At 36.9% G+C, this 7,500-nt stretch overlaps 1 protein-coding gene across 1 annotated transcript in view; it reads left to right on the top strand.

Annotated features, from left to right (window-relative positions):
• LOC122801191 (multiple epidermal growth factor-like domains protein 6) overlaps positions 1-7,500 on the top strand; it is a gene marked incomplete at its 5' end in the record, with an annotated part of 1,094,182 nt that overhangs the window by 623,618 nt on the left and 463,064 nt on the right. The gene's annotated exons all lie outside the window — the stretch shown is intronic.

Raw genomic sequence — 7,500 nt, 5'->3', positions numbered from 1 at the left:
TTATACAATGGCAAGGATATGTGGTCCTGTATATGATGGCAAGGAAATGTGGTCCTATATATGAATGGCAGGGATAAGTGGTCCTGTATATGAATGTCATGGATAGGTGGTCCTGTATATGAATGGCAGGGATAAGTGGTCCTGTATATGATAGCAAGGAGATGTGGTTCTGTATATGAATGTCATGGATATCTGCCCCTGTATATGATGGCAAGGATATGTGGTCCTGTATATGGCAACAAGGATATGTGGTCCTGCATATGAATGGCAGGTATAGGTGGTCCTGCATATGAATGGCAGGGATATGTGTTCCTGTATATGAGTGGCAGGGATAAGTGGTCCTGTATGTGATAGCAAAGAAATGCAGTCCTGTATATGAATGTCATGTATAGGTAGTTCTGTAAATGAATGGCAGGGATGTATTTCTTCCTTAGGCTCTGGTCTGCCTGTTGCTTAAGAGATAGCTGCAACTGAGCTGGCAGTATGTGAGTCTGCTTATACCCTGTCATGTGCATATGAAATGAGAGGTACCTGCTGACCCTTAGCATCTGCTGAGATTCAAGTGCACAATGGGAAAAGCACTGTTTCCTTTAAAGTGAGAGAAACTGATGCTGAGCCATTTTACCTTCTTTTCCTCACATTCCAGCCATATGTGATCAAGAATTCCAGTCTATTCCTAGCCAAAAGGACAGTGTGACAAATAACCACAAGTAAAAGAACAACACCAACCACTCTCAATTCTAGGACAGTGTATGACAGGAAGTTAAGCACTGTGGTCTTAAACTGAATAGAGTTCATCAAAACAAGCACACATTATCCACAGTTCTTTATAAATATCTAAAATATCACATAAAATCCTGAGGTAAAATAGTAAAAACAGTACCTAAAATTAATTAAATATCAGTGCTGACAATATGCTAAATAAATAAATGGAAATAACTACACATATTGTATTAAAGACTTTCAACATTTACCATTTCACTGCATTACTAGAAGTCTAACAATAGAATTTAGCATTATTTACCAATATAATTCTCTATATACTATTTTTGTTTCCCATCTCCCCCATCAAAGTGGGGTGGGTACTTTCTCTATCACAAAACACAAATAAATAAATGAATGAACCTCTTTAAAATTCTTACAAACAAAAGTATATTCACTCAAGCTTTCATAACATCCTTTACCTTAATACTATACATGCAATCATAGACTCTCATATCTAAGTTGCCTCTCAGTTTTTCCTATATAAAAGCAGTCAAAAGACAAAGAACCCACAAGACAAACCACACCCTTATTATAACCATCAAAGTTACTCTTACAGGCCAAAACTTAGGGGAAGCAGGGGCAGTAATACTACATTTTTCATTAACGAACCTACATTATCTACAGGCACTGCACTTCGATATTTTTCCAAACCCCAGATAATTTCTACATGCCTTTTCTAGTCTTTCCTTCTTATTCATGGTTATGGAACTGACAGTGTTTGCATTGTTCCCTTGCTTTATATTATCTTTAAAACCAAAGGGGTTGTTAGTGTTTACCTTGGGTACCTACTTATTCATAGTGCAGCACAGTGGCTCAGTGGTTAATGGTTCATCTTCGGAGCATGCTTTTCTAGGGTTCAAACCTGAATGACATTAGCTACACTTTGTAGCATTGCTATACTCACCTTGCAGTGTGTAGAGTTTTCTCCAGGTATCTATTTTCCTGCTGATTGACAGGCTGTATACAGTTGTTCATATTTGCTGTGTTTAGCCTTGAGTTTGTGACCAAGACCATAAAACCAGTTCATTTATAGGTGATTACAAAGCTAATGACTCCAGGAAGCCTTTTTAAGCCTAACCAAGCTTCTCAAATGTATCTGACAAGTTTGACACTCTAGGGTTATTTTAAAGGGTATATGTGGGCTTGGGCACTGGTGGTCACACATTTACAGGCTGCCTTTGTCTATCAGTGACATAGGTGCCAGACCAAGGATAAATTTCTGACTCCTTATCCAATGATCCAAGTTATACAACACAACAAAATTGGAGACTAGGAGCTAGGAGACAGAATGGGAATTAAGTCCAGTCCCTGGTGTTACTAATGTATTCTACCCCCATGCACCACCATGACGAATTATACTGGTGATTTCACTTTCTACAATTTTTCATCTGTTAACATTGTTGCTTATCATGGGGATATATTTGCTCAAGGTCAAAATTTTGTACCTAATAGGCATATGGATGATGCAAACACACTCAAGGATCTTAAGGAATATTCCAGAACATTTAATTTCTTGATGATGTTTCAAACTGTGGGATCCGTCATGCAACCATTAAGGATATCCAGCACTTATAATTCCCTGATTCACCCTGTGATTAACTGTTTTGAAAAAAATTGTGAGTTGGATATTTGTAACTTGGCAAGTTTGGACTGAAAGGTAAGAAAACCTACTTTTAAATACAATCTTTCTAGAGAAGAAATAGTGAGATTAAATGCTTTACAAAGCAACAAAGAAATCAGGACCGTGCAACCTGATAAATGGGGTGGGTTGGTTGTGATGAGTGAGTGTGACTGCAAAATGAAAAAGACGTCCATTTTTGCATCTGACACCTAGAGGAGGTTTCTGTCAATGAGTGCAGTGTTGTATACACAGGATAAAGGGAAAACTAAATAACTTGTTAATTGACCAACACATTTTGATTGATTATAACTATCTAAATGTGATGTGTCCTAAGATCCCCACATGTTTGGTTTGCGTAAAATAAATAAAAAAAAAAGAATGACCACCAGTGCGACCAATTGTTGATGTCTGTGGCTCTATCACCTGTCCCTTGGTCAAATTTTTGGACACTAGATTAAAAACGTGTATTACCCAGGAGCCACATATTTGCCATGATTCATGAGAATTTTTGCAAAAAAAATGATCTTCCCTTCAAAGACACATACACCTTTATCACTGTGGATGTCAAGGACTTGTATTCAGTCATTCCCCATAACTTAGGAATGGAATGGTTTTCTGAATTTTTGATGGAGAAGAATATTCCAAAGTCCAAATTAATTTTTATGTCAATTTAATGGAGATTGTACTGAAAAATAATTTTGTTAAATTTGGAGGTGACTTGTTCTTACAACAAGCAGGGGTATCCTTGGGTGCAGTGTGTGGGGGTCTTTATGCCAACATTAACATGATATAATTCGAGAAAATGTTTTTTTAACTAATCTATTTTGCATCATGTAGATTATACACATGCTTTTTGGATGATATTTTCATCCTTTAGGATGGTGAAGCTCACATCGCCCATTTTTTGTCATATATTAATCAAACAGCAGAGTTTCTTGCATTCACCCATGACAGTAATGATGTGAACATAGCTTACCTGGATACATGGTTGGCCAAGGACAGCAAAAACAGATGATTCACCTCCAAAATTTATAGGAAACCCACATATTCTAACAGTTTTCTGCATTTTGACAGTTTGCATTGTATAACACTGAAAAGAGCAGTGGTCAAGGGCCATTTTGGAGGGCAACCCGAATGAGCATGGAAGATACTTCCTTTTGGGATGAGTGTATATTGCTGAAAAACATGTTTTTAAAATGTGGCTATCCTACAAAATTTGTAGATAACTTGATGCTAGAAGTGGTCAATAAATGTGAGTTTCATCATTTTGTGCTGATTTTGGGAGGCCCTTGTGTGACCAACAACAGAAGTGATGAAGTCCTAGATGGTGGGGATACTACATCAATGCTACCTATGGCTGAGAGCATGAACACAAACATAGAGACCTTCAGGAATTATTTTATTACAACCTATTCTCCATGAAATCAATTTCAGGAAAAGAACTGGTGTCTTCTCCTACAAGAGAATACTATTTGTGATTGTGGGGTCGGGTCCACAAGTGGTATTCAAAAATAGCAGGAATTTGAAAACAGTATTAGAACACAGTTGGTCCAAACCCCAACATAATCAAAACTTTGAATTTATGGTGATGAATGAGTGTGGTTTTGCTCCTACTGCCCCAATATTATGATGTGCCATGAAATTGCATTGAACAACCAGGCGGTCACTATAAGAAACAGACTCAATTGTTGTACAACAAAGGTGGTAAAATGTGCACTATGTTTGTTCTGCCCCTGTTTTTACATCGGAAAAACAGAGCAGAGACTGAGGGTCAGAATATATGTGCATTTATAGGAAATCAGAATGAGAAGAGAGGCTAATGCCCTCTACAAACACCAGTGGCGGCTGGTGACTTTAAATTAAAAGGGGGCTGCAGAAGACAGCTGAATGGGTGGAGCTAATGGGAAGGGGTGCAGCCAACCAGAAAGGGGAGGAGTTATGCTCAAAACCACAAAAACTGGAACTTTAATTAAATACGCTGCCCTGGGTGCCAAACCATCATTATGAGAGTCCAATCAAGACAAAATAAAGTATAGAAGAAAAAAAATATTTCAATGCATTGGCTGCATGACAGCTTACTTAATATCTAGATGGAAACAAAAAGGTTATAAGCCATAAAATAAATTACTTTTTAAATACATTACTGGAATGCCAGTCAAAGTCAAGTATAAAAAAACAAGCAGCACTCAACTCAAACCACTTCTCCTTGCACTGGAGTTATAATTATAATTTATATTCAGCTTTATAAAAGTACCAAGTAACATGCTGAAAGTAGTAATCTCTGTGATATCCCCACCTGTAAAAATGTTTCTTATCCAAAAAAGGCCTGCTGCCTGGCAAAAACTATCTACTTGTTTCATGGGGAAAACATGATCAAAGTAAAAAATGAACAGCAAAGAAAAACAAGCTCAAGATACATTGCTCAAAGGATTACTGCACAGGTTATGGACCACACATGATAGATTGGTATTCTGTTTGGTTTACAAGTAAAGCCTGCAAAGATGACTGCAAGTCTCCAACAAATGTAATGAGCTTCTTAAAATAATGTAATCCTGTCCTTTATTACAAATACTGTCATATGCATTTCAATACCCAAGGCTTATAAGTTATCTAGTTATGTAAGGATTCTCTGCATGGCAACAACAAAAAGGCTTTCCATGTTGGTAATTCTTTAACAGTATGCTTATTAAAACTTACTTGCATCTTACAATCTCAGACAAGCTTACCTGATGGTCATGAAAGCATTGCTACTTAAACACAGAGCAATGGGCACTTTCTGAATAATAAGAAGCATAACTCAACAGTATAAAATATGACAGAAAACCAGAACATTCTACAAAATCAAGCAAAGACATATGTAAAGCCACTGTAGTACTTGTGTCTACCTTGGATGGTGGGATACTCTGCACACTTACACTGCATAACTGCTCCTTGCCTTGCTTGGATACATCCAGAGTCACTACATGGGGGAGTGGGGTGCAATAAGTATGTCACAATTTGAAATGTCTCTGGCTGACTATGATGACCCTGCCACATTTGTCATACCTCTCAACCTCAGAGAAAGAAATCTTGGCAACACCATATATAGAAGTGGGACAAAGGCCCAGAAATAAGGACAATATTTAAATATTTATTTTATAAACTTTCTAATAGAATAGTAGGTCTTGCATTAGTATGAATTCTCTGAAGGGTATGAAATCTGAAACTCAAATGTCTGTCATTATTTTCTAACTTCAATCTTTAATGATCTGCCTATAATTGCCAGAAAACCACAATTTTATGAAAAGTGGACCAAAAATGTGATGCAAAAATAATATAGTAGCCACACAATACAGCTGGGAACCTGTCAAAGAAAGGACACTTTTAAATATTAGTGCTGTTAACTTGAGCAGCTGACACAATAAATGAATCTACATGCATTTCTGAAATAAAAGTAATCTATAACTCTGATTATTACAGTTATTTATTAATTGTAAACCCTCCACCTTTCTTCCAAAATTGCCATTTTGTGGAGGGATTATTAGAGGGAGAGCAACATTTTGAGCCAAAATCGGGGACAGTTGAGAGGTTTGGATATGCCTAATTCTATAAAACAATTTATTTGCACATACCTCTCAACCTGTTAACACAGGAAATCTGGGCAAGGCCAAATATATTGGGGGAACATACAAACAGTACTAAATATTACTCTTGTATAGACTTAGTTGATAAAATAACTGGTCTTGCTTTAGCATGCATTTTTCTGAAGGTTATGAAGTCTGAAACTCAATGTCTGTCATTATTTAGTGACTTAATTCCTAAATTATTTGCCAGAAAACCACAAATTTTATGAGGAACAAACCAAAAATAAGCAAAAATCTATTCAATCTGTAAAAGTCTGGACAGTTGAGAGGTATAGTTCAGCCAGGGCTGTCTTTAAGTTTGCCACCCTTCCCCCTCACAAAATCATGGTCGAATGGAGCCTCCTCCTGCAGCCATTCCAATGTCCCATTACTTGGCTATTTCACTCCATTTACCATAAGCACTGTAATGTGCATACTGCTTTACTTCTACGATGATTTGGATTTCATTTGAAAGTTTTATTTTGCATTTTACAACACAAACCCTAAGACATCTGCTAAACAATGCAATGCAGTCTCACAATGAAAATAGACTTAGCATTAAAACTTCTCTGCTCTTGAAACTCACATTCATTGATACAGCATTGAAATCCACATTAAAAAATAGTACATTTGGCTAATATAAAGATTAACTTTGGGCTGTTTTCAAATGATAGGCCCCTTGCACACATGACATGCATGTGTTGTGTGATGCACCTTCCTGATTGTATTAAATTATAATCCTTGTTTAATATAGTACAGTTGCTAGAGGCTGTTTTAAATTTATTGTTTTGAACATTTTTCCAGTAAACAATGAAATAAAATGCATGCACCAATAATGACAAAACTGCCCAATTGAGAACATTTCCATCATAAAAATATACTCAAACTTCTACAATCCAGTATCAGTAAATATGCACAATCTCTGCAGAAGTAAAAGTCATCTATAAAATTTCACATTAAACAGATCTGTAACTAATGAAGAGGTTGCTGCTAGCAAACAACTTTATATTTTATTGTTTCATCTACAAATAAAGTGGCTGTATCCTCGCCAAACAGGACATTCTCAGTACAGCAGCATCCACCCCCTGTGGGAGTAGAACCCACAGCCTTCTGCATCAAAAGCAAACCTGTTGTGCTATTAACAATGCAAACAGAGTTAGCATAAGCAGAACTAAACGTGCCTTCTCCTGCAGCTCTCAGCTCCTTGTAAAATCTACTCGACACTCAGCTGTATCTCTCAACTTTGCAGCACAAGAAATCTGGAAAAAGACAAAGTTTATTGAGGGGGGGACAAAAGCCCAAAAACCAAGGACACATTTTAAAAATTGCTTGTATAATCTGGGAAAGTTGCTAATATAAAATGCTGTGTTACCACCTTCCATTTCACTGCCAAGTCTTGAACCCAGGGCCCTGTGCAAAACAGTCAGATCAACATACCACTATGCCGGATCAGCTGTTTTTATGAAAGGCAGGAAGACTGAAACTTAAATGGTTACCATTTAGTGACTTCAG

The sequence above is a fragment of the Protopterus annectens genome, chromosome 4.part1 (genome assembly GCF_019279795.1).
Source record: "Protopterus annectens isolate FY-2018-M chromosome 4.part1, PAN1.0, whole genome shotgun sequence".
Taxonomy (NCBI): Eukaryota; Metazoa; Chordata; order Ceratodontiformes; family Protopteridae; genus Protopterus; species Protopterus annectens.
The sequence above is the reverse complement of the archived record's forward strand: the minus strand, read 5'-3'. Positions and strand labels throughout refer to the sequence as shown.